Genomic DNA, 26043 nt, shown 5'->3' with positions numbered 1-26043 from the left:
GAAATCATGACATTATAAGTGAAGTGGAAATTTTCAGCATATCTAAAACAGATACAGTGGCAGAAATAAAGACTTGAACAGTATAACAGGTTACTTTTTTAAGCTAGTCAGTTCTTGTATTCAGTCAACCACTGCAATTGTCCAAATTGTCCCAGAGGTCTCTCTTTGCTCTCACCCAGGACTAAGCTGCTGGTAAGAGGATACCAGTGAGCATCAGCACCTTAACAGAAGAATGCCTCAGGGCCAGTTTATTTCTGGATCTCCTTGTCTGCATGGGCATGAGACCACCCTGGAAATCACAACTTTCAGTGTGTAAGTCCATTCGGGCTTTATTCCTATTGCTCAGCCATCAGTCTTGTGACTAAGTAAGTGTTCACCTCAAATTCCCAAGTTCCCTTCCTTTTATTGAAACTCTGTGGTGCTAGGAGAAGCTGACAGGGAGGGAAGAAGGTCCTGGGTATACAGCACCTTGGTGGGGTGGGACTGCTCCTCCTGGATACATGCAAGCCATGCCACCTACTATCCTGGCAAATGCTGCTCATTTCCCAGGATGAAAAGGTTGCAGGGGCTGGAAGCAGTGCAGAGGCTGAGGCACAGGCAGGCAGCCCTTCCCCCAGGAACAGGTGACTCTGTCCCCTTCTGGACCCATTTCCACAACCCCTTCCCACCATTGCAATCCTGTCCCTCACTTCACTGTGTACATCCATGGCAAAAAGAGTAAAAGAGTAAAATAGCTTGCTGTTAGAGAAAAATCACTGTGAAGAGTGGTGATGATCACTGGAAAAGTTTCTAGACCTGACAGGTTTTCAAACTTCTGTTTAAACACCTATTCTATACTCCCATTCATGTCCTAACCACAATAGCAAGTCAGGTCATAGACATTCAAAAGAAAAAAACAGATCAAAGGACACATTCATTCCCATCTACAAGCCCTCAAGAGTGTACAGGTCAAATGTCCCCAGAAAACTAGGCTGGTGGCGCAAATTCTCTATGTTGGCACCAGCAGAAGCAGCTGCTATCTTTATAGGATGCAATCTTGCTTACATCACCCTTCAGAGCAATCTTCTGTACCCCTGCCCAATACACCTTCTGCTCTATTCCTTGGACTTCACATTTGCATTTCTACAGAGTCCTGTCCTGCAAACTGACTCAAAGTTCAGGTAATAGATTTCCAAGATTTAGAAATGTTGTGTGAGGTTTATTTATTTCATATTTCCTTCCATCTAAGCAAACTGTAACTTTCGGAAGTGAAATATTTCGAGTATGTCACGTGTATTTTAATGTTAGCTCTGCTTCACATTCAAACTTCTCACAGACCCCTGTGATGCCTTGCTGCAAAAATATATAGCTGCCAAGAGTGGTTGTGGGAAGTTAGAATTGCCAGAAAACCATACAAACAATCTAACAATAGAGCCTTGGATTTCTGAATATAATTGCACCATGTAAAGTCAAAATATAATATTTAAATGATTTTATATAATGATGAGTGTGGGCTAGAGAGAATCCAGATAGAATTTTATTTTTTTAAACAGTTCCGGGAAAAACGTGGCCTTGACTTGGAAGTATAGCACGAAATATTTTTATACAGCATGAGTTCTCATTACCTAATCATATGATTTGTAGACCTGAATTGGAAACCAGGAAATAAACAAAGAAAAATATTCAAGCTATAAAAGATGGGAGTTTAAAATTTTCTTTGTATTTCTGATTAAAGCTATTAGGTAGCTAAATGGTCACCCATGATTTTAAAAAGCATCTGGACATTAAAAATAGGTAAATTTCTGCGGGACTTGGATGTCAGCTATTCCTGAAAAGCTTTATTTCACTGCTTTCCAACCCTGAATCAATCCACTTAAACGCAGCTGTATTTCAGATGCTCAGTGGAACTGTCCATGTAATGCATATAGTTGACAAATAGTCTGCAGAAAAAGCTAGATCCATTTGAAGATCTTTTTCTGTAAATGGTATTCACGTTATTTGTACAAACACACAGATGGGATTTCTGCTGTCTTCTTCAGGCCACTTCCTCCAGAGAGCTCTCCATCAAATCTCTCTAGTTCTACTCTTCTGGTGATCCAAAGTCAGCACTGGGATGGTCCAACTGCATGAATTACTGTCTGCTAGAGGTGTACCCCGAGGGCTTCTGTGTGCAGCATCACGTGAGCCCTACTAATGTCACCCTGTTGGTATAAACTGAGCTAGCTGGACCTTAAGGGACAAGATTGTGCACTGATATTGTAATAGAAATTAGGTACTAAGAAGGAGGCTGGAAGATTTAAATATTTCTGCCTCCAGCTTAAGCAACACTAAATCTTGGTCTTTATCTGAAAAACTAGGTGAATTAGCCTATTTGGCATTCCTATGCCAAAAATGTCAGTAATACAACAAGAACCGTCAAAAGAGTAACAATTCCAATCATTACTTTGTAAAAATAATTCATTGGAAGAAGTCGGGAAGAAGGATGAAACATGCCAATATCCTACCCTGAGAACCATTCTGTTGATTTGCACAGGTTTCTTATTATATACCCATCTAATGCATTGGACATGCATGCTTGTGATGACACAAATACTTGCAAAGCTTACCAGATAAACCATGTTCTCTTCAGACAGCAAAACATTGCTTGATGGTTGTGTTTGCTAATTACATTTAGACTCAATGTTCTTAAAGGTCTTTTCCAACCAAAGTGATTCCATCATTCTCTAAATCGCAGATCCTGCTTGTCTTGGTTTAGGGCAAATTTGGCAGCAATCCTCAAGAAGGGGTGATTTATTAAAAATATTGATCTAGTACTGATATCCAACTGTGACGGACCAAGGCTCTCTAACAGTTCAAAATTAGAAAGTGTATGTTTATTGCAACGCTGGGCAGCGTGCGGGATAGCTCCCAAATACACACTGTGATTTAGAGGTGATAACAGAGTCTTTTTATCTATACAAGTATTGAATACCCAAAAGACAAATACATATTCATAATTTAGGTACATCCCATCATTCCTCACTTCGTATGGTAATTAGTTCAAAAGCTATTTAGCATGCGTAGTTTGTTCCTCAAAATGAATCGGTGGTCCCTTTCATGGGGAGGGGTTCCAAAATGAGGAAATAAATGAAGTCTTCCTGGTTCTGAACTTTCTACATTTTCAATGCAAATATGACAAATGAACCCATTGGTAGAACTCCCATTCCCCATCTTCAATTGGTTTCAGAACAGAGGTGGCCTACAATTGTCTTATGTTCCTAAAAGCTATTTATGAGTTTCTATATTCTTCATGATAAACCCAGCTAAGCAAACATGATGTTGACAAGCAATCAATTATTAGTTAACTACTAACTCTTAACTTCAACAAGGCCTACCTATTTATTTTGATAAACTCTAATAAGGCTTATCTCTAACTAAAACCTCAGCTCCTCTAAAATCCCTAAATTTCTTTAAAGTTTATGTCTCAGGGGGCCCCCCCCAGAAAGCCCACCTACACGGCCCCTCCCCTCAACTGGTCTGGGAAACATTTCCTCTGAGAGAAGTGGAAAAAATCTGTTTATTTACCAGGGAAAGCACCCCCCAGCACAAAAAATGAACAATACCAGATGACAAAACTCAATCGCCGCTCTGAAGAGACAACAAATTCAGAAAGTCTCTCCTGTGGATGCTTGCTCTGTTATCAATCCCTCCGGCACTAGGAAAGGCTGATGCCCAGAGTAGGCCCCCATAGGCCTGGAGCAGGTTTGAACAGTTCCAAGAAAAGGGAAAGAAAAAAGACAGTCCAGGGAAAACTCTGCCTCAGCCAGCTAAACCAACTGAAAAGCAAAGAACACTCTGTTCTGCTCCATCAGTGCCCAGACAACACAGTGCAGCACAGAATGTGGAGCAGTGTTGCTTTTAGAAGAGTGAGTGCAGCCTGTGATAACAAACTCCGTACTTCTTCTTCTCCCCACCTTTGCTCTCAGAAGCAGTCTTGAAGGCAGAGAATATAATATCCAGCATTAACAGAACAGATGGCTGGGGATACAACATCATAAAGTCACCCTAGGACACTGCTCTACTGAGATATGTCACCAGACTATGCTAAGACAAAGTTTTGGAACTGCTAATTAAAATTCTACTATCACAGTGAAGCTGAGGAGGAAATACAGCTCACTCCAGTTACCTTGTGGCATGCCAATACTTCCTTTCAATCACAATGGTTTTCATCTTTAAGTCCGTGACATCACAGGCATAATTCAACATCTTTTGGGCAGGAAGGAAGATATTCTTCTTCTCATTATTCTGATGGGTAAGCTGAAATGCAAAGCAGTTAATTCAAAGTGAAACAGCGATAAAGTCAATAGTAAAACTCACCACAGTTTTGTTTACCAACCCAAGTCCTTACGATCCCAAAATACAAGAACAGCTGTAAAAGCCTTGTGGTTTCTTAATTTTTCCTATACCTACATGGGAGGGTAAGGGATAAATGATCCCAAACAATGGTAATCCACAACAAAGCATTCTTGACATCATATTCAGCTTTTGCATAGCGAGCTCTTCACCTGATCAAGTTATTCCATTGCAATAGTTTGGGGAGTATCTTAGAGGGCTGCCTGTTGTTGGTTTAAACCATCTTGATCATTCAGGAACCCAGTAGCAATGAGAAAGTTCAAAATAAGATAGTGCTACACATTGATTTTCCTATATGACAGACATATTTCTACAAGACAGAAGGCTGACCTAATGCTTCCCTACAACATGGCTGAAGTGGCATCCTGTTCCCCATAGGTTTTTCCGTTTAATTTTAGCAGCTTTCTTACTAGATTAATGAGCTGAACTAACTCAAAAAGGAATCAGATAAGTGCCAGAGCTTTAAAACAAACAACAACAACAACAACAACAAAAAAGATGCAAAATGGTGATTTGTGGGTGCGTTTGAAAACAGAAATTTTTTTGTATTTTTCATAGAGACATGGCATTCTCTAGAATGATATTGCTCCAACGGTTTGAGTTTGGTTTTCTTTTTCCCCCTCAATTGTAAATGTTATGCATTCTTTTTGGCCATTTCAGTAAATAGATTTTCTGATACGTGTGAAAGACAGTCTAAAGTTCCCCTCATTTGCCTCACGACCATTCCCAGGACAGACACTGGGACCCTAAAGACACCGATGGGAATTCTGGCCTGCCAGTAATGGATGAACACCAAAAATCCTGAGGCCCCTGAGCAGAATTCTGGCCTGCCAAGTGATTGTTCACAGCTGTGTCTTCAGTGACTGCTTCTAGCAGGGCCTGCCAAAGGGCGACCCGGCCTATATGCTTGCGCCTGCTTCACGACAATAGACCAGGAATTTTCCCACCTCTTGGCCAGATGAACTTGCTGGGGCAACTTGGTAGCCCCCCCATGGAAAATCCTTCATCTCCACTACCAGCGTGAGGCACCAAGGTTGAAGCCCCCCTACCAAGGACTGAGACTGAGACACCTGTAATTCTGATGCAGGGGTGCTGGCCTGACTGAAGCAGGATGCCTGCTGAGTGTTGCCTACAGATGTGCCTACAGGACCTAGACTGGTTTCCCCCAGAAAGCAGTCCTGAAACAGTGGGTCCCACTCACTGCTGATACTGACTTATCCTGCTGAGAACATGGACTGTCTGTACCCGTCTTCAATACCTTTTTCCCCCTCAGCAATTTCAATAGACTTCTTCTTCTTCTTGATTGTATCTGTTCCCCCTCAGCCATTTCAAGATTCTGTTTCCCCCCTCAGCAATGGACTATAATAGAACCTTGAGTTAACCAGGACTTTGAGATCTTCCCAATGTGACTAGGCAAACTCTATCGGCTGGACTAAGAGGACTTAGTCTCTCCATGTTTGGTAGCTATACTCCTCTCTCTTTCTCCCCCTCTTTTTTATTCTTTTCCTCTCCCTGATTCCTTTCAGGCATTTGCTGTGGTCATTCTATAAAGGTGCATTTGTTTGGATTGATACTGCAATCCCCTTTCCAGGTTGTCTGTTGCACTCCGAGATCAGTTAACCAACCAACCAGTTAACCAACCCCTTGGTATCAGCGGATCGTGACAATACCTTCTTTCAAGCTGACATTGGTTCTAGTCCATATAAGCACACTGGTAGGTAAAAGTAGACTCTAAAAGATAACATTCAAAATGTATTTCCCTTGTCTTCCCATTAAAGCAAGTGAAGAAAGCAGACAGGAGATCTTCAGATAACATGCTATGCAAATTGAAAAGATTCTGTCCTTATTTGAAGCAACTGAGAAACTCACACAATGAAATACAGTTCAGACAGATCGAAGGGTCACAGATGATGTCAAATCTGTACTTTCAATGTTTGAATGAAGCAAGATTTCTTGAAGTACAATCCTATAAAATGAAGGTGAGTTTGCAGAAGCAATTGAACTGGGTCTGTTTTATAAACACAATGTTTTCTAAGTAACTGAGGATTCAGGAAGGCAACCTTGGAATTTAAAGGATTTAGAAAGATACAAATACCAAGACTGGCAGTTCATTAGCTTTAACAGTCTCTTCAAATAAGATCTATTTTTAACTTCTTCTTGTAGTAGGTCTGAAGACATTAGGAATGATGCAATAAAACAAAACAAACAACAAACCAAACAAAACCAAAACAGCTTTCTCAAAAAGCTTGGAGAAACCAGAGAAATTATGATTTTTAGGGGTTAAGTAGTCCTTTAAAAGTTGTCTCTGGGAAAAGAGATAAAAAACCACTCATTGACTGTGGAGTATATTCCAAACCTGTCCTGAAGCATGTAAGGGACAAGAGCCTGTAATAAAACTACTATGCTGGGTTCATCTGTTAAAAGCATTCCAGAATGGTTGAAATTATCAATCACATAATGTGGGATTAAAAAAAAAAAAAAAAAAGAAAAAAAGAAAAAGAAAAAAGAAGAAAGCATAGAGAAAAAAATATTTTGAACATGTTTTCCCATTCCCAGATGGCATAACAGCTTTATTTCATTTTGTTCCTAAGACTGATTAATAGCTTATGAAGTGTTTTACAATTGAGAGTGAGAGTGTTCACACTAACCGTACAACTTGGATGGATCTCTTTTACTTTGCACAGCAGCAGATACGGTTTAGCACTCCACAGTTCAGTCCTCGAAAGTGAATGGGTGTGGCAGATTTAACCTAACTGGCCAGTCCACCAGAATGCTTAATTATCTTGGAAAATGCTTTGCTCTGTCTCATTATCTGGACATGTCTCTCTAGCTCTGCTTTGAGCTCCTTGATCTTTCATCTACAGGATGAGATCCAATTTAGCTTAGCAAGGACATAGCCTTTCAAAACCACATCTTTTATCTTCTGCATTCATACAAGTACATTTCTACTGCAGGGAACCCTGTGGAAGATCCTAGTTGTTTTGTTTCTCAGATAGTTGTTGCATAAAAGAGCTCTTCTTTTAATTTTTTCCCTGCTAAAGTATAGGCTCTGTACTTAACTGATTGTGATGCTAACTCATTATCATCTATTCTTCAGTCATACAGAGTAGGCAGCAAAGTTTTCTTCTGAAGACATTCATTTAATGAGAAATGCTGAAGGTCTGACTTTAGTTGCAAAGGTCACTGATTGACCGGTTGCAAAATTGTTAAGTCTAGTAAGAGCAGGAAAAGTGTGCTGTTGCTGTGCCTGTAAATGTCGTGTCAGCTGCTGTTGGGATAAAAAGCATGAGCATAAGAAAAGATATCTGCATGGATAGAAAAGAAATTTGTTGTGATTTCTGCACAAGAGGAAGTATGAAGCACTTATTTCAGTGGCTAAGACAGTATCATCATTGGGCCAGTTCTCTTCAACATCTTTTGAACAACCTGGACACAGCACTTGAAGGAATATTAAGACAGTTTGCCAAAGACACTAAATTGGGAGGAGCTGTGAACTAACTCCCTTGAGGGCACAGAGACCTTGCAGAGAGATCTTGCCAAATAGGAGAGATGGGCAATTCTTGCTGGCCGGGAGTCTATGCACAAATCACAAAAGGGGCGGGACTGCTGGGGACGGCGTCTCAAGCTGTTTTTTTTCCAGCATCAGTCTCATTACATGGTGATGACAATGGGAAGCTGCCAGCAGCTCACGTCCCCAGCAGCAGACAAAGAACTTAATGTTACAACTTACTTGAAAAGTTTTTTGACCAATCACACAAAGCAAAAGCATATTGACAGTACTTCTGTCCAATCACTATAAAGACATGTACCTGGGCTTAGAACGATGCTCGCTTCTTTCGAATAAAAGACCTGCTTGTAAGCCTTAAGATACAATGCACAGAGCTCCATTATTAAGCTTAGAACTACCTAACATCGCGCTAGATATACTTTGCTGTAGCTTAGGGAGTTATTCTAGACAAGCATTAATACACAGACCATTGTTCCATTTGTCCTTACTTTTCTACTTCTCATCTAATTTTTCTGCTGACAAACCTTATGACTACTGCTTAGCTCCAATGACAGTTCTGCTGTCTCTGAGGCCTTCCTTTTGCAGCTTTCCCAAACCCCTCTGTTCTTGAGGATTCCCACAGGCAATCACCAACCAGATGGAGTGGAACAAGGGCAAGTGCTGGATTCAGCACCTGCAACAGGGCAATCCTGGTGGGTGTATAGACTGGGGAGGGAGCAAGAGGCTGGGAGAAGCACTGCAGAAAGGGACCCAGGCTCCTGGCCAATGGCAAGCTGAATGTGCATCAGCAGTGCCCTGGCAGCCAGGAGGGCCAAGCCTGTCCTGGGGTGCATCAGGCACAGTATCACCAGCTGGGCAAGGGAGGGGATTGTCTTGCTCTGCTCTTCTCTGCTCTGCTCTGGGGCGGAATCACCTTGGTATTAGAAAGTCCTCAAATGAGGTCTACAAAGACAGGACTCAAAGAAATGGCATGCAGCTGAGTCAGGGGAGGTTTAGGTTGGGTATCCGGAAAAAGTTTTTAACCAGAGAATGGCTGGGCACTGGAAGAGTCTTTCCAGGGAGTGGTCACACCATCACACCTGTCTGAGTTTGGGACATTGCTCTCAGGCATATGGTGTGATTCTCAAGGATGGCCCCAGGCAGGGCCAGGAGTTGGACTGATGATGATCCTGATGGGGTCCTTCCAATTCAACAGATTCGACTGACTCGATGGTTCTGTCCTGGCCACTCAAGGTATATTGCTTGGTCTCATCAGATTTTGATCTGCTCTTGTTGGTCAGACTTTGTCCCTACTGGCTAATGATATTTATCACAAAAGACAAAGTGCCTTTTCTCAATTTTCTCAAGCAATTGGAACATGCGCCTTAGAATCCTAAAAAAGTCTTTTCTTTGAAACAACACTGTAGTGTTTTTCAGTGCCCAGTAGTCTTTCCAGATCTTAAGGAGAAAGAAGGCAAAATGAGGGGACGTATTACAATGAATGATTGTCAATTTTCCGGTTCTTTAGCAGTATATTTGTACTTCCACTATTCTTTGCTGTAAAATCATGGTTTTCTATAGTATCCAATTTTCTAGCAAGACACATTTCTGCAACTGAGCCCATCAGTCATTGTGAAAATATATTGTCAAAAGTACAAAACATATGAATAGGCAGTGACAAGTGAGGGAAAAAAGAAGTATGAGAAGCAGCTGCATGATACTAAAGTGAGACAAGAAGGAGGAGAAGGTGCTCCAGTTGACACAGCAAAGAATCCCCCACAGTCCCTGGAGGACATCATCATCAAGCAGGTTGTCTCCCAGCAGTCCCTGGAGAACCGTGGAGGAACACAATGGAGCTCGTGGGGAGCTCCATTGCACAGCAGGTGAATGTGCTTTGAAGGAAGCTGCAGCTTGTGGAGGGAGGGAGGGCCAGAAAAGCATCCTTGACCTCTTGGAAGAGTGGAAGAGTACGTGCAAATCTTAAACAGCTGCTAACTCTAATCTATTCTCTTTCCACTTCTTGTCTTAGGTAAGTAAGAAGACAACCCAAGAATTAGAAGCCTAAATTCTTTTGCTTGAGGCTCCCATTCTTTCTGCCATTCTCTTAAAATTTAGTTTGAAGTAAAACTCATGATAAAGTTCTTAAGGCTTGATGTTCAGGCTTTTCAGAAAATAGGGAGTGCAAATAACTCTTGTCACTGTCATTTTTTTCATAGAAGGAAAAAAGGGAAATTACTGGTTTTCAAGGACTTACAGAAATCCATTGGTAACGGTGGTGAGACTGAAGAGTTTAATTAATCTGAAAAGAGAATGTCGTGGAGCTACCTCAGTGCTGTACAAGTTTTTTTACCAGGAAGTCTAGACTTTTAAACAGACTAAGGACACAATAGTTATCTCTGGGAATATTTTAGTATGTATAGTACATTCATCTTTAAATAGTTCTATCTGTTTGACAGTTATGACTTAGGCTTTAAATTTGATGTGAAAAGAAATATTTGTGATTCAGATCATTTCCATTTCTGAAGCATTTCAGTTGTTGACTGTTTTTGCTGTCTCCTGAGGGCGGGAAAATAGTCTTTGTACCAATACTGAAACAAACTAGATGGAAAAATTTGTTTTCCTCATTCTTTTCTGTCTATTTGAACAGGCACAGCAGCAAGACCACTGCTATGCGTCTGAGTGGCCCTTCCACTCCTGGAGGACAAACTTGTAGTGGCTAGTATGTTATTTGCACACATTTCTGATGCCGGCTGTTAACTGTTGTGCAGAAAGATCTGTCAACCTTTTTCACAGGAGGACACTTCTGAATTGCTTCACTTGTCTCTGAAGCAGAGAACTAAGCTGGCACTCCATTTCTGAGATCTTGCTGCGTTAGCCCCCAAACCCATTTCTTTCAAATGCCTTTTACTTTCAACCAAAGCACTTCATTACTTCATGATGTAATCTCTTGTTCTTAATGTTCGGGGGATTGTTTTAGACTGATAAGACCATATTGCAGTAAGCAGGTAGAACATCTATCTTAAGCAGTATCCATCACTTGGCTTTGGTTCATGTATCATAACATCTGCAAGGAATCTCATTTACAATCAATGGATGGGCTGGGGTAACGGGCCACAGGTTTAGGAATCTTTCTCCAATTAATTTTGCGTTAAAATTTAGCTCTTATCATTTCAATTGTGTCTTTATTAAAACAATCATCTATTTATTACCTGTACCACAATGAACTGTGTACCTGTACCACAGTCAACAGGGGTTGAGCATCCTACAACAATTCCAAGAAGAAGAATGGTCTGAGCCCCCAGTGCAGCACATGAAGTCTGTCATCAAGTCAGAGTCCCGCAGGCGTTTTCTCAGCCTGGAGAAGAGCAGACTCTGGGCAAATTGTTAGAGCAGCTCTCCAGTAGCTGAAGACAGCCTACCAGAAGGAGGCAGGTGAGCTACACAAGGGCACGGAGCAATAGGAAAAGTGTGGATGGCTTTAAAACCTGAAGAGTATAGGTTTCCTTTGGCTATTGGGAAGAAATTCCTTGCCAAGATGGTTGTGAGACACTAGAACATGTTGTGGGTGACCAATTCCTGGAAGTGATCAAGGCCAGCTTGAATGGGTCTTTGAGCTTAAGGCGGTCTAGTGGAAGGTGTCCCTGACAATGACATGGTGGGGAGGACGTAGGTGAATTTAAGGTCCCTTCCAAAGCCAACCATTCCATTATTCTATGGTAATCATTCTGTACAGTAGCAGTAAGAAGTTGAAGCTAGAAATAACATATTCATGCTGAGAAACTGCTATCCAATGAGTTGAACTGTTTGGGTCTCACATTTATGTGCCATTTAGCAATACTATATCTAATATCTAGTCCTCGCTCTTTATCATACACGCAAGTATTTTATCATCTTTAACGTTTCTGACATTTGGGAATTTTCTTTCCTTCTCTTTCTTTCTTTCTTTCTTTCTTTCTTTCTTTCTTTCTTTCTTTCTTTCTCTCTCTCTTTCTCTCTTTCTCTGGCTCTCTTCCTGTCTCTCTCTCTCTTTCTTTCTTTCTCTGGCTCTATTCCTGTCTCTCTCTCTCTCTTTCTTTCTTTCTTTCTCTGGCTCTCTTCCTGTCTCTCTCTCTCTCTTTCTTTCTTTCTCTGGCTCTCTTCCTGTCTCTCTCTCTCTCTTTCTTTCTTTCTCTGGCTCTCTTCCTGTCTCTCTCTCTCTCTTTCTTTCTTTCTCTGGCTCTCTTCCTGTCTCTCTCTCTCTTTCTTTCTTTCTTTCTTCTTCTTTCTCTTCTTTCTTTCTTTCTTTCTTTCTGTCTATCTTTCTCTATTTCTTTCTCTCTCTCGTTCTTTCTCTCTCTGGCTCTCTTCCTGTCTCTCTCTTTCTTTCTTTCTTTCTTTCTGTCTGTCTTTCTCTATTTCTTTCTCTCTCTCGTTCTTTCTTTCTCTGGCTCTCTTCCTGTCTCTCTCTTTCTTTCTTTCTGTATGTCTTTCTCTATTTCTTTCTGTCTGTCTGTCTGTCTTTCTCTATTTCTTTCTCTCTCTCGTTCTTTCTTTCTCTGGCTCTCTTCCTGTCTCTCTCTTTCTTTCTTTCTGTATGTCTTTCTCTATTTCTTTCTGTCTGTCTGTCTGTCTTTCTCTATTTCTTTCTCTCTCTCGTTCTTTCTTTCTCTGGCTCTCTTCCTGCCTCTTTCTTTCTTTCTTTCTTTCTTTCTTTCTTTCTTTCTTTCTTTCTTTCTTTCTTTCTTTCTTTCTTTCTTTCTTTCTTTCTCTATTTCTTTCTCTCTCTCGTTCTTTCTTTCTCTGGCTCTCTTCCTGCTCTCTCTTTCTTTCTTTCTTTCTTTCTTTCTTTCTTTCTTTCTTTCTTTCTTTCTTTTCTTTCTTTCTTTCTGTCTGTCTTTATTTCTTTCTCTCTCTCGTTCTTTCTTTCTCTGGCTCTTTTCCTGTCTCTCTCTTTCTTTCTTTCTTTCTTTCTTTCTTTCTTTCTTTCTTTCTTTCTTTCTTTCTTTCTTTCTTTCTTTCTTTCTTTCTTTCTTTCTTTCTTTCTTTCTTTCTGTCTTTCTCTATTTCTTTCTGTCTGTCTGTCTGTCTTTCTCTATTTCTTTCTGTCTCTCGTTCTTTCTTTCTCTGGCTCTCTTCCTGTCTCTCTCTCTCTTTCTTTCTTTCTTTCTGTCTGTCTGTCTTTCTCTATTTCTTTCTCTCTCTCGTTCTTTCTTTCTCTGGCTCTCTTCCTGTCTCTCTCTTTCTTTCTTTCTTTCTGTCTGTCTTTCTCTATTTCTTTCTCTCTCTCGTTCTTTCTTTCTCTGTCTCTCTTCCTGCCTCTCTCTTTCTTTCTTTCTTTCTTTCTTTCTTTCTTTCTTTCTTTCTTTCTTTCTTTCTTTCTTTCTTTCTTTCTGTCTGTCTTTATTTCTTTCTCTCTCTCGTTCTTTCTTTCTCTGGCTCTTTTCCTGTCTCTCTCTCTTTCTTTCTTTCTTTCTTTCTTTCTTTCTTTCTTCTTTCTTTCTTTCTTTCTTTCTTTCTGTCTGTCTGTCTTTCTCTATTTCTTTCTGTCTGTCTGTCTGTCTTTCTCTATTTCTTTCTGTCTCTCGTTCTTTCTTTCTCTGGCTCTCTTCCTGTCTCTCTCTCTCTTTCTTTCTTTCTTTCTGTCTGTCTGTCTTTCTCTATTTCTTTCTCTCTCTCGTTCTTTCTTTCTCTGGCTCTCTTCCTGTCTCTCTCTTTCTTTCTTTCTTTCTGTCTGTCTTTCTCTATTTCTTTCTCTCTCTCGTTCTTTCTTTCTCTGGCTCTCTTCCTGTCTCTTTCTTTCTTTCTTTCTTTCTTTCTTTCTTTCTTTCTTTCTTTCTTTCTTTCTTTCTTTCTTTCTTTCTGTCTGTCTGTCTGTCTGTCTTTCTCTATTTCTTTCTCTCTCTCGTTCTTTCTTTCTCTGGCTCTCTTCCTGTCTCTCTCTCTCTTTCTTTCTTTCTTTCTTTCTGTCTGTCTTTCTCTATTTCTTTCTCTCTCTCGTTCTTTCTCTCTCTGGCTCTCTTCCTGTCTCTTTCTTTCTTTCTTTCTGTCTGTCTTTCTCTATTTCTTTCTCTCTCTCGTTCTTTCTTTCTCTGGCTCTCTTCCTGTCTCTCTCTTTCTTTCTTTCTGTATGTCTTTCTCTATTTCTTTCTGTCTGTCTGTCTGTCTTTCTCTATTTCTTTCTCTCTCTCGTTCTTTCTTTCTCTGGCTCTCTTCCTGTCTCTCTCTTTCTTTCTTTCTTTCTTTCTTTCTGTCTGTCTTTCTCTATTTCTTTCTCTCTCTCGTTCTTTCTCTCTCTGGCTCTCTTCCTGTCTCTCTCTTTCTTTCTTTCTGTCTGTCTTTCTCTATTTCTTTCTCTCTCTCTTTCTTTCTTTCTCTCGCTCTCTTCCTGTCTCTCTTTCTTTCTTTCTCTTTCTCTATTTCTTTCTCTCTGTCTTTCTGTCTTTCTGTCTGTCTCTCTTTCTCTCTCACTCTTTCGTTCTTTCTCTCTTTTTTATCTCTCTATTTCTAATCTTGGCTTTCCATTCTAGCTTTAGAATAAAAAAGCAGCAGTAGAAACATTCAGGCTACCGGGGAGTGCAAAAAACCCCAAAACGGTAATGATTTTAGGAAAACTATTTCCTCCATGGGAGCCTGAAATTTTCTACAGCTGCAGGTGACATAGAGCTTTTATTTCTTCTTCTAGATAGTTTATACTTAATACTCTATTTATACAGCGCCCCCTGCCGTCCGCTTTGGCGCACTGCAGGCACAGCGCCCCCTGCCGTCTGCTTTGGCGCACTGCAGGCACAGCGCCCCCTGCCGTCTGCTTTGGCGCACTGCAGGCACAGCGCCCCCTGCCGTCTGCTTTGGCGCACTGCAGGCAGAGTGCCGCCTAATGACGTCACCTCGTCAACACGGCGCCCCGCCCCGGCCACGCCCCCAGCGCCCCTTGGAAAGACCCCAAGGCGTAGGCGTTTTGCCAGCTGCCTGATCAAAATGCCGACACCCACCTCGAGCCCTAGAAACGATTTCCCGCGACGCCGAACCCTGCAGGCGAACCGGAATGCCATCATCGCAATTGAAACGCCACAGAAAATCTCGTCGGGGCCGCGGCGGAGTCGGTGTTCCGTGCAGGCAGTCCGGATAGACACACCGGGGTCCTCCGGCTTCCCGCCCTTTGGCCGCCATTTTGAGAAGGTCAAACAAACTCCCGCGACATTGGTGACGCGCCACTCTCAACATGGCGGCCGAGGGAGGACACCCCCCCCCCCCCCCCCCCCCCCCCCCTCGGCCGAGAGAGGCGGTTACTCAGATGCCGGTCAGAAAACCGCCGAAATACGCCCGCCCGCGGCGCCGCTGACCGCACAGCCCGACTCGGGTACACCTAAAACACCACAAAAATTCCGCCGGCGCCACGGCGGCGTCGGTGTTCCGTGCAGGCAGTCCGGATAGACACACCGGGGTCCTCCGGTTTCCCGCCCTTTTGGCCGCCATTTTCAGAAGGTCAAACCAACTCCGCCACGCGCCACGCCCAAGAGGGCTGCCTGGCAGCGGCGGGCTGCAGTACCGCACTCTGCCCACAAGGCGGCAGCACGCGCTCTGCCCACAAGGCGGCAGCACTGCCGCCCACCCCAGCCGGGGGCGCCGCACGCCTTGGGGCTGCGGGCAGCCAAGGCGGCAAAAAAGAACAGGGGCGATTCCCCCCCGCAAAAAACTCCTCTAAAAATAAATGCCAAAAACCTGCCTCTTACCAAACAAGAACCAAATAAGCCCCCTTTCTTTCAAGCCTTCTTGAAATAGATTTTATAGTTCTAGTTTTCCTAGTTCTATTCACACGCATATTTATACCGGACATTGATGTGTTATGTCATTTATACAATCTATTATGCCTATTCCTATTATCTGTATTTATTCATATTTTGTGGTTTTATCAATATCATTATATATTGATTGCATATTTCTATACTTTGATTTAGATTTCTATCATACTTTTATTATTCAAAAAAAAAAATCCCATCTCTAACCAAACAAATACCAAAAAACCCTTCTTTTAAACTATATTGAAATAGTTTTATATTTATAGCTTGCATAATTATATTCACTTTTATAGTCACAGTTTATACTGATGCATTCTCTTCATAATTACATATCACATATATATTATTCACATCATAGAGATAAATTATTATTTTTATTATGTACCAAATCTACTGCTACAACTTCTTTTTTCTAATATTTTCAATTTTTATATCCATCTTGATGTATTCATGAGATATTTTTACAAGTAGATTTCTACCTTTCTATCATTTGTATTTGTAGTTTTTATCATAAAACCCCTGCTTTTGCCAAGTAAAAAACAAAACCATCCTTTCTTTTAAACTACTTTTAATAATATTGTTGTATTTACATTTACCATATCTATAATGTTTTAGATATTATATCATAGTGATGTACTAGATTTAGAGCTATTTCCTATAATATATCATAATAAGATATATACAGTATCACTTGTATTACGTGTTGTATGGATTTATGTCACTTTAGATTTACAATCCTTTAATAAATTTATATATCTATATCTGCATAGATTCGCAACACATTTCTATATTTAAAATTTGCTTTGAGCTGTGTTTATATTTATCATCTCTATTGATATATCTATAAACATACACAATGCTCTATTAAAAAATACAATATCTTATTGGAATATATCATGACTTATGTTACCTGTTAAATTTTAAATATAGATCGAATAGATCAAAATAAAAGTTTATTCCCATTTCTGCACATCTACTTGTTTTGTTTAAAGATAGCTATCCTTAGAATTTTACATTTAAAATCCAATTCCTAAATACAAGGACAAAACAAACAGCATCGAATTCCCACCAATGTCTTCCAAAACCATCAAGATACCTCCACCAGCCAAACAACTGCCAGGGAAAAAAACACACAACACTCTTTTCACTGACAGTTCTCATCACATCAGAAAAATGGAACCAAACGAAAAGAAAACCCTGGAGAAACACACACAGCAAATCACAAAAGCCTCTAAAAAAAACCAAACCAACTAGCTCAACTCCAATCAGTGCCACTGACCCTGAACGTTATTTTAAAAACTAACCAAAATTCTACATCTACACTAACTCAAAGAATAAGCAATACTCTGTCAAAAGAACTTTAGAAAGCGAACTAATGAACGAAATAGAAAAAAAACCCAAAAAATCTCAACCACTAAAAAATAAGAAAATAACTACCCAAATTAAAAAAAAAAAAAAAACACCAAAAAACTACTTAAAAAGACCCACCATATAAATACCCACGTTCCCAAAAATAAAACTGATCAACAACCACCAAATACGTCGAAGGACAACAAAAAACGAAAAGAAAAAAAAGAAAGAAAAAAACCAAAAGAAAATACATTTGTAAAACAAAAGTCCCCCAAACCAAATCAACTTTAATTTACAACACAAAAATTATTCCCAACTGAAGAATAAACGCATAGAGCCTCATTCGATCAAAATAAAAATACCACCCAGAAATAAACACAAAGCCTAAAGAGAAACGTAACCATTAACAATATCTCCCAAATGATCCCGTAACAATACAACATACACTACAATCAAACAAACCAAATCAATAAAAGCCCTGGAAGACGATAAACACAAACGCAATTAGAGAGATTTTAAAAACCCCGCTGCTATTAACGACACGACGCCACCTCGACCCCACTGAAACAAACGCTACACGCCCACGCTAATAAAAGCCACCGCGACAGAATTAAAATCCGAGCCGCTGCTTCGCGCAACGACCCGTAGAAACCATTGCACGCCTTTAAAAACATAATAGCCCGGCAAAAAAAAATATCCGACTACAGAACTCGATTCAAACCAAACCTTTATCGTCACCACCTGAACCGAGAACCGTACCGGTCAGGAAGAACGCCATAGCCCTTAGCACACACCCACTGCGACCCACACAAAACCGTGCGATCGATCCCTACAGAGCACCTCCGAACCACGACACCCAAGAACTTGCGGCAGCCGAACCCCGCGCTGCCGGCCCCGGACGGAGCGCGGCTCCCGGCGGCAAAGCGGCTCCTCCGGCGCGCAGGGGCGGCGCCGCCCCGGAGACCCCCCCGCCCCCGTCCGCTCTCCCTGCCCGGGGGACCCCGGCGGCGCCCGAGCCCCGCGCCCGGAGCGGACAGAGAGGCCGGCACCGGCCGGGCCGGCGCAGCAGCGCCCGCGCCGCCTCTGCCGCCCTCGGCCGGCCCGGCGCCAGCTGCCCTCGGCTCCGCACGGCGGCTCGCACCGCCAGAGCGGCTCCGCCGCTGCCGCGCCAAATTCCGCATGCGCCTCGGCAACCGCCCGGCCCGGGCCGGCAGCGCTCCCGAGCGGCAACGCTCCGGGCCGGGCCGCGGCCACAAGAAGCGCCCTCAAATGCAGCGGCACAGCCCCGACTGCAGCCCTGCAAACGCTGCCAGAGCTGCGGCTTCCCGCAACTGAACCCCGAAACTGACGCCGCGGGCGGCGCTCACCTCGCTTCAACAAGGGCAAAGAAATGGGTTCTCCCCTTCAAGTTCATCCCCTGGGAGAGCAGAAAAGAAGGGGCTTTCCTCCAATGAAATCCTTCAAGCCGTGTGGAAAGGGGGATTTGGACCTCAATTCAAACCCTTGCAAAGGAGGGACACCAGCGCTGTCCCCTCCATTTAAACCTTAGGATGATGAAAATGGGCTGGCTGCCTTCAAATCAAACCCCTCAGATGACAACAATACTTTGCCATTCCCGTTCAAATGGAACGCAGGGATTCCCTGTCACCCCTGGGATACCCCTAACAGCCGGGAAAAGGCAGGTTTTCCTTCAATCAACACCCTTCGAACCGCAGGTGAAGGCGGATCCCTCCCAGTTCGAACACAGACAATATTAGGAGAGTAGCTGCTTGCCTCTCCTTCTTTTGTCTTCACAAGCTCCGTTTTTGGTCCTGGGGAACCGGGGAGGGGGGACTGCCAAGATCAAATCGAAAAGGGAAAGGACCAAAGTCCCCGCTCCAAATCCACACGCGCTCACCCGTTCGGCTGCTGCTTCCCGGCACAAAGATTCGTCCCTCGGCACCTCCTTGAAGCGATGCTCCGCGTCTCCAAGCGCGCATCCAGGTGTTCGCCCAGACGCTGCGAGAAGCTCTCGCAGTCCTTCCATGAGACAGCCCCGGGAGCCCCCCATGAACCCCTCTTCTCAGCAGCTCCATGCAAAAGGGAGCTGAGGCGAAGCCTCCCCCTAAAACAGCCTCGCCCCCCCACCCCCCCCCCCCCCCCGGCAGGAGCCGGCCCCTCATCATCCTCACAGCTCACACCTGGCGCTGATGCCACTCTCCAACAGCACCTCTCCCCGTTCAGCACACAGCCCGCTTCTCACAGACACAGAGCCAACAGACATCTGCTCCGGGTGCTGGCTGTTCTTAGTCCGTCTGCTTCCACAATTCAGACACGGACGTGCGCTGATGGCGCTGAGGGAAAACTTTCCAGTGCACAAAACCGTCATTCTGGTAGCACGCTTTGAGACGCCTTCAGAAAAAGCAGAATCAGTGCCACCTCCTAAGAGCCCTGCTGAGGAACCCCGCCCTCCTTGGGACACCCAATGCAGCAGAGCTCGTAAAACAAAGGGAAAAGTCAAGCTTGGAGTGGAAAAAGACAATAGAAATACAGCAGCCTTTCAAAAAAGCCTTCACACAGTAATAGTGGGACCCGGTCACATTTCTTCTTTCCTCGCTCTCTGGAATGACATCAATACGAAGTAAAAAACCCACACGAAACCCAAGGCAGAGCTGGGATTTTACACGTCTTCCTTTTGGCTCTCGGGATGACAAGCGCCTCTTCCGGGACTGCGACACGATTTGGGCGCTGGCAGAGAACGGAGGCAAAAGGTGCCAGAGAGCCCCTTCTATCGCCTTCAGCCCCTGCAGCTGTTCTGAGGGTTCCAGGGCACAGCTCGGTCCGTTCCTAGATCAAAACCTCACGGCAATATCTTCAGAACTACTACCCATCTCCAGTCGGAACCTTCTACATTCCTGGAAACAAATGAGTGCGTAGAGAGGGTTTCTCCCCAGCTGAGTTTAGAGACCAATTCCTATTCTTTAGCAATACCTAGAAAACCGAACGCCTTGCCAGGTTTTAGCATCCTACACCCACTCACCCCTCCCTCCCTGTGCATTTGGTGGCAGCTTTGGGTCCCTCTGGGGGACGGCACCCAGCGTGACCCCCGCCCCTCGCCCGCCCCCCACCTGCTCCTGCACCGCAGTGGGGCTCCCTCTCCTGGGCACCTCGGGGTGCCCCCAACGGCATCAGAGCCCCGAGTCTTCACCCCCCCCCCCCCCCTTTTCCTGACCCCCAAAGAAGGCTCAGAACGAATCCGACTGCCCTGGACAGCAGCGCAGCGCTTCCCCCAAGCCCTTCCCACACGTGCATGGCCCCAGCAAGGGATTCTGCTGCAACAAGAAAGCGGGGGCAGCCCCCAGAAGGCTTGAGGTTCCTGCCCAGCCTCGCTGTCACGGGCCGGGGGCAGCGAGAGAGGGAGCGGCACAGACGGCGGGGACGGCCCGGCACAGGGCGGGGGCCGCTCTCAGCGCGATGCCGGCAAAGCCGCAGCTCCGGCGCTGTCGGCCGGGCTGCTTGAGCGGCACGGGGGGATCCGCCGAGAGCCTCCGGCCCCGCGCGGGGACTCCTGCAAGGGCCCAGGGGCGCCGGGCTCCGGCCCTCGGGGCTTTATTCTCCGGCAGCCCGAGCCCCGCGGCTGCGGGGCAAAGAAGGAAAGGGGGCACGGGAAGAGAGGAGCGAGAGCAGGGCATGAGAAAGGGCGGCGAGGGAGCTCGGGCTGCGCAGGAAAGCGGGACGGGAAGGGAAAGCCCGGGACGAGGGTACAGGGAGGCTGGGCAGAGGAAGGAGAGAGGGGGAACAGAAGGGAGTAGCGGGCTAGGGACAGGACAGGAAGGAGCCGGGTTTGTGGGGGGAGAGGGAATGGGGGAAAGGGAGCGAGAGAAGGCGAATACGGGGAGAAGGAAGGAGGGCTAGAGAGAGGGACAGGCGGGGAAGCCTCCCAGAGCCCCGGCTGCACCCCGAGCCCGGCCCGGCGCCTCGCCCTGCCCGGGATGCTGCGCTCGGCGGAGCTCGGCTCGCTCCGGAGACGCTCGGCTCGAGTCGGCTCTTGTCGCCTCAACTCGGCTCTTGGCGCCTGCATTCGCCTCTTCGGCAGAGCTCGGCTCGCTTCGGCCCAACTCCCAGCCGCTCTGTGCCTTGGGCGCGCCTCGGCTCCGCTCGCCTCGGTTCGCTCGAGGCCGTCAGGGTCGGCCGCTCTCGCCTTGCTTCGGCCGAGCTCGTGCGATTCCCCCGAAGGCGGCGTCGTTCGGTTGTGTTTTTAGAAATATCTTTCTCTATCGATTGTATCTTTCTATAGTTAGATTTATATTTCTAGAATACTTCTATTAATCCAAATAAAAACCCCATCTCTAACCAAAAAAATACACGAAAACACCTTCTTTTAAACGGTATCGAAATATTTTTATACTTTGTATAGTTATACTCACATTTATATATATGGTTTCTTTTGATGCAATCTATTAATAATTATCTATAATATCTATAAAATTCTAGACATGTATTTAAAGTATTATTTATATTATGTATCGTATCTACTGCTGCAACTGATTTTTTCTTCTAGTTTTAAACTTTATCTGTACGTATTTATGATATATTTCTAGACTTAGATTTCTACCTTCATATTCTTTGTATTTATCATTTTTATCATCAAAACCCTGCCTACTGGCAAGTAAAAAAAACCGCTTTCTTTAACGATTTAAAAAATATTTTTATATTTATAATTTTCCTATTTCTATTTATCATTTGCTCTCTAGTACGTGATAACATACCTGCTCCTGCACCGCAGTGGGGCTCCCTCTCCTGGGCACCTCGGGGTGCCCCCAACGGCATCAGAGCCCCGAGTCTTCACCCCCCCCTTTGCCTCTAGTTAGAAACTACACTGGAACTTTTTTCTGGAAACAAAGACACGACCTAAATCCTCTCCCCATGTCCTAGACAGATAGATGTTCAGTTCTTAGTTGACTGGGCAGCAGTTTCTTCAATAGAACGAGAAACAATATGGAAACGTTTTAGCTACAAGCAAATAGGCAAATCTGAACAAGGTCCTGGTGGCCAGCCGCTGCAGTTATTTTGAAGCAATTTTTTAAACAATCAAGTACTGATCCCACAAAAAATAAAGCAAAAAGCTGACTACTGGCTAAGAAAGAAGGAAAAATTAACTTTTGACGACAACAACAACATTCCAAGGACACAGGCTTTTTTCCAATCTCATACCTTATTACTACCTCTCTTGGGAATTCTCATCGTGGATCCCAAAAGGAATAAATCCCTCAGCGTGTCCTAAAGCACCAAGGAGCTACCTACAAGTGAAGGTGGCTACTTTCAGTGCAGACACAGCTGATGGCACAGCAGTAGCGCAGTTCTATGCTGCACAGGGATAATACTGTCTCCTCTTCTCCAGCAGCTGACTCTCTCCTGCCATGGTTTCTGTAAATGCATCAGAGCACGACCTTAAACACAAACAGGCAAGAAAACACCATCAGAAGTCTTTCATTAAGCACTACAAGAAGGGTTCCAAGCAGAGACCAACAGAATTTCAAGGAAGCAGTATGCAATTAAACCACCTCAGACTCGTTCAAGTATCCGGCAGGTAGATGGAACCAAAATGGAACCATTCAGAAACGACAAAGAAAACCTCCCCAAGTATTTATACAGGAGTCCTTAACGTCAGAAATGGGATGACAGGTTATGTTCAGATAAGATGAATGTTTATTTGGATGTAGAAATAAACTTCTCTCATGGTCCTTTGCCAAAAAATAGAACCTACAAGTGAACACCTACACCTGCCTAAAAAGACCTAACGAGCCCCTGGCAGCCACCGGCATCAAAGCACAGGGGATGTTTCTAATCCAGGCTAAGGAGAACAATATCACCTTTTGTTCTCTCCAGTTTGTTTCCTCTGCAGTCCTATTTGCTTCTTATGATTTTTACACTCTCTGTATCTTCTCGGGCAGCGCTGAGTCTGACAACCAGGATACGAGAGTCCTTCCCTGCCCTACGGAGAGAATCAGGAAAAAAAGTTAAAAAAAGAACAGGGCAGTTTGAAGTTAATACTTCCGACGAGAAGCAGCACCTGACAAACAGAGTGAACAAAGCGTGATACCTCCCTGGGGACAGAAGACTTACAAACTCTCCGGGATTTACAATCCTAGTAACCAAGCCCTTCAGCACAGCAGCCAAGTGTCCCATTAGGTGGTGCTGCACCAAAGAATGATCCGAGAGGTTCCAAAGAGTGAAACGCACGTTATTTTCCAAAGACGTAAAATCGTGCAAAATAACAAAACTACAATAGATCTAAACTACAGGGCAAGAGTACAAGTGTTAACTTGAGGAGCTGGAACCATCCAGGTAAGCAACTGCTAACTGGATCCTCAACAGAGTTTGAGGAACCCTCCAGGATACAGAAGGGTTTTCCCCAGAAATTACACAGGCCGAGTTTTGATAGAAGTACACTTGCCAGATGCTCAGAAACGTCACCCATCCTCCTCCGGGTGTCCTGAGAGAGCTGCGAATGGCTCTCACGTGGTTTGAGCTGGTTCTGTAAGGGCTCAGGGTGAATTTCACCAGATGCAACCAAACTGGGCAACACCCAGTGGGACAGAAGGAACCCAAAGCTTGTTTTACCCAAAGCTTGGGTAAGCAGAGCTCCAGCAAATACTGAGGAAACGGACAGAACAAGGTAACAAATAATAAACATACCTTTTTTTTTTTTTTTTTTTTTTTTCAGATGAGCAAAACAATTAAGGAGAAGGTGGAAAACTCACCATGACTGAACATTTCATCACCTGTAAGCTGACCATCCTTAGCATAGAGGACTCCAAATTTAAAATTCACCGATCCCTGGAAAATAAAACCAAATATTATTTGGTAAACAGTCAAACAGAAGACATAACAATTTGGTTCCTCTAATCTTTGCATACATCCTACACATCAGAACATACATTTTATACTATCTCCTACTACACGATAATTTACCTTTAAACTTTGATAGTATAGCATAAAACCATTAACTTAGATGGGTGATCAATTATTATTAAGTTGGTGCTTCAAGTTATTTTTGCTGTCAGGTTCAAAAAAACATTACTTCTTTTTACTGTAACGAGCAATTGATTTAGAAGTCATCAAAAGCCCATCAAAATACAAAGCTGTACTCACCGGACGGGTCTGTGAGCAAGAAGTAGTTAGGCTTGGACTCACCTCTTGCCCTTCAAGAACCAATAAATCCTGTCAACAAAAACAGCATCTTTAGCCCCCTCCTATTAAAGATTTTACAAGGATGATGGTTTTATTTGTGTTTAGAAGTTTGGATTTTAAATGGCCAGTTCAATGGATAAAGAGACAGTTTAAGTAGTATTAGATTATTATTCTTATTCTTATTAGCTACTGGAAGAAACAAACCAGTAGTATCTATACTTAATTACTTCTATTTCCAGGAAATCATAAAGAAAAAGAACCAAACAAAAAAAGTCACTTCCTACCTTTTGTATCTCAGGATGAAAAATGTCTCTTGGGCTCTTCTCCAGTTTCTCCAGACTCCTGGCACTGAAATGCAAATGAACGAGTGCTTTAGAGGAGGGCAAGTGCACATTCCAACCCCGAACCACCAACCGATTGCAGTTACAGCGCTTACAAAATGAATCGTTCCCAGAGCCTCTGGGAAACGGAACGGTTGGTGCAACTGCCATTTCTTCCCCAAAATACTAACTTCCAACACTTCCTAAACTTAGTTTGCATTTTAAAAACAGAAATTAGGGAGACTCAGGGTGGAGATCAGGTTGAAATTGATTTCCTTCTAAAGCACAGGGCTCTGTTCCATCACCCTTCACTTTGGCTTCACACAGAATCATGGGGAGCATTTTAGGAGGGCTCAAGAACCAATTCTATTTCTCTCTTTTTTCTAGTTCTCTCTCTTCCTAAATCATTCAAGGCAAGTCAAATGAAAAAGGACAAGTTCAGCATCAAATTCACACTTTTTCCCTTTGTCTACTCAAGAACAGGCTTTAAAACCACTTCTTGCTGCCTTCAACGATTAAGACTTGCAAAACAGTTTCACAAGTTTGATAGGTTTACCATAAAAACCACAGAACGCAAGCTCTGAATTACAGGAAAAGGTACACAGGCAAATATCTCAGCTGATGGTGGCTTATTTGTAAACACATACCTTAACGGAGATTGCACTGAGAATGTTTCAGTGGGACTCTAAGGGAAAAGTATTTTCTGAGTACCCTGTAAACAAGAAAAGCTAGGATATATTACAGGACATACCCACTTGTTCTGCATATTCAAATAGGATTATCAATAAAAACATTTAAGAAGGAAGAAAACCAAGGTAATTTTACTCAGCTATATTTGCTGCCGATTTAGAGAAAAAAAAAAAAAAGTCACGGGTGCTGCAAAGAAAAAAAAAAAGTGAACCAGAAACGCCTACAGTAGACTTTAAAACAATTGCTTGGATAAAAGCAGCTCATGGAACATGAAGTAGAAAAAAAGCGAAACCAGTATCAGACCTGCCTATTTTCTTACCATTGCACAAGAAATTCCGACAAGCGGTATAAAGTCACTGCCTAAAACCGATCCTAGGATGTAACCAAGAACAATTGAGGCATTTGCTAATCTAAACGGAAACCTTTTCCGGACCCTAGTGTCAAATCACACGTTTTGTCTTGCAGCAGCTCGAGGCTGGAGAGCATTTCCCCTGGGGGTCGGGAGGGTAGGGGCACAAGGGGCTGAGTTTGCGGATCGCACCTGTGCCATCAGAAGGATCCAGCCCGGCGCTCCTTGCGCTCGCCATTCTCCGGGCCATCGCTGTGTTTTACTGCTCAGCGATGCCGCTCCATCTGTTTGCGTGGAAGGAAGAGCCACGAGCACTGAGGCACTCAGCAGCCGTGTCATTCCAGCGCTGTCGAGCGCTCTCTGCTCGCAAGGCTGAGCACGCCGCGGAGCCGCCTCCGCAGCCGCTCGTCCGCCCCCGCCCACAGCAGCGGCAGCCAGTCCCTTTGTTCCTCCCACCCCAGCCTCTTCTGGCATAGCCTGGGACGATCTGGATCAAAAGTCACCTGCGAGTCCTGCCCTTGGGGCGTG

General features: G+C 43.9%; 1 long non-coding RNA gene across 4 annotated transcripts; it reads right to left on the bottom strand.

The window, feature by feature from the left end:
• Window positions 1-21338: 21338 nt before the first annotated feature.
• On the bottom strand, window positions 21339-25829 carry LOC118700149 (uncharacterized). Of its 4 annotated transcripts, XR_004982194.2 has the most exons (7): window positions 25708-25829; window positions 25124-25188; window positions 24441-24504; window positions 24160-24186; window positions 23727-23802; window positions 22836-22957; window positions 21339-22412 (listed from the first exon to the last, which is right to left on the bottom strand). It is a non-coding gene; the product is annotated as an uncharacterized LOC118700149 (long non-coding RNA). The 4 variants fall into 4 exon arrangements; XR_004982193.2 differs by lacking the exon at window positions 25708-25829 and having other exon boundaries at window positions 25124-25333; XR_004982195.2 differs by lacking the exons at window positions 24160-24186; window positions 25708-25829 and having other exon boundaries at window positions 25124-25333.
• Window positions 25830-26043: the final 214 nt, after the last annotated feature.

The sequence above is a fragment of the Molothrus ater genome, unplaced genomic scaffold (genome assembly GCF_012460135.2).
Source record: "Molothrus ater isolate BHLD 08-10-18 breed brown headed cowbird unplaced genomic scaffold, BPBGC_Mater_1.1 matUn_MA518, whole genome shotgun sequence".
NCBI lineage: Eukaryota > Metazoa > Chordata > Aves > Passeriformes > Icteridae > Molothrus > Molothrus ater.
The sequence above is the reverse complement of the archived record's forward strand: the minus strand, read 5'-3'. Positions and strand labels throughout refer to the sequence as shown.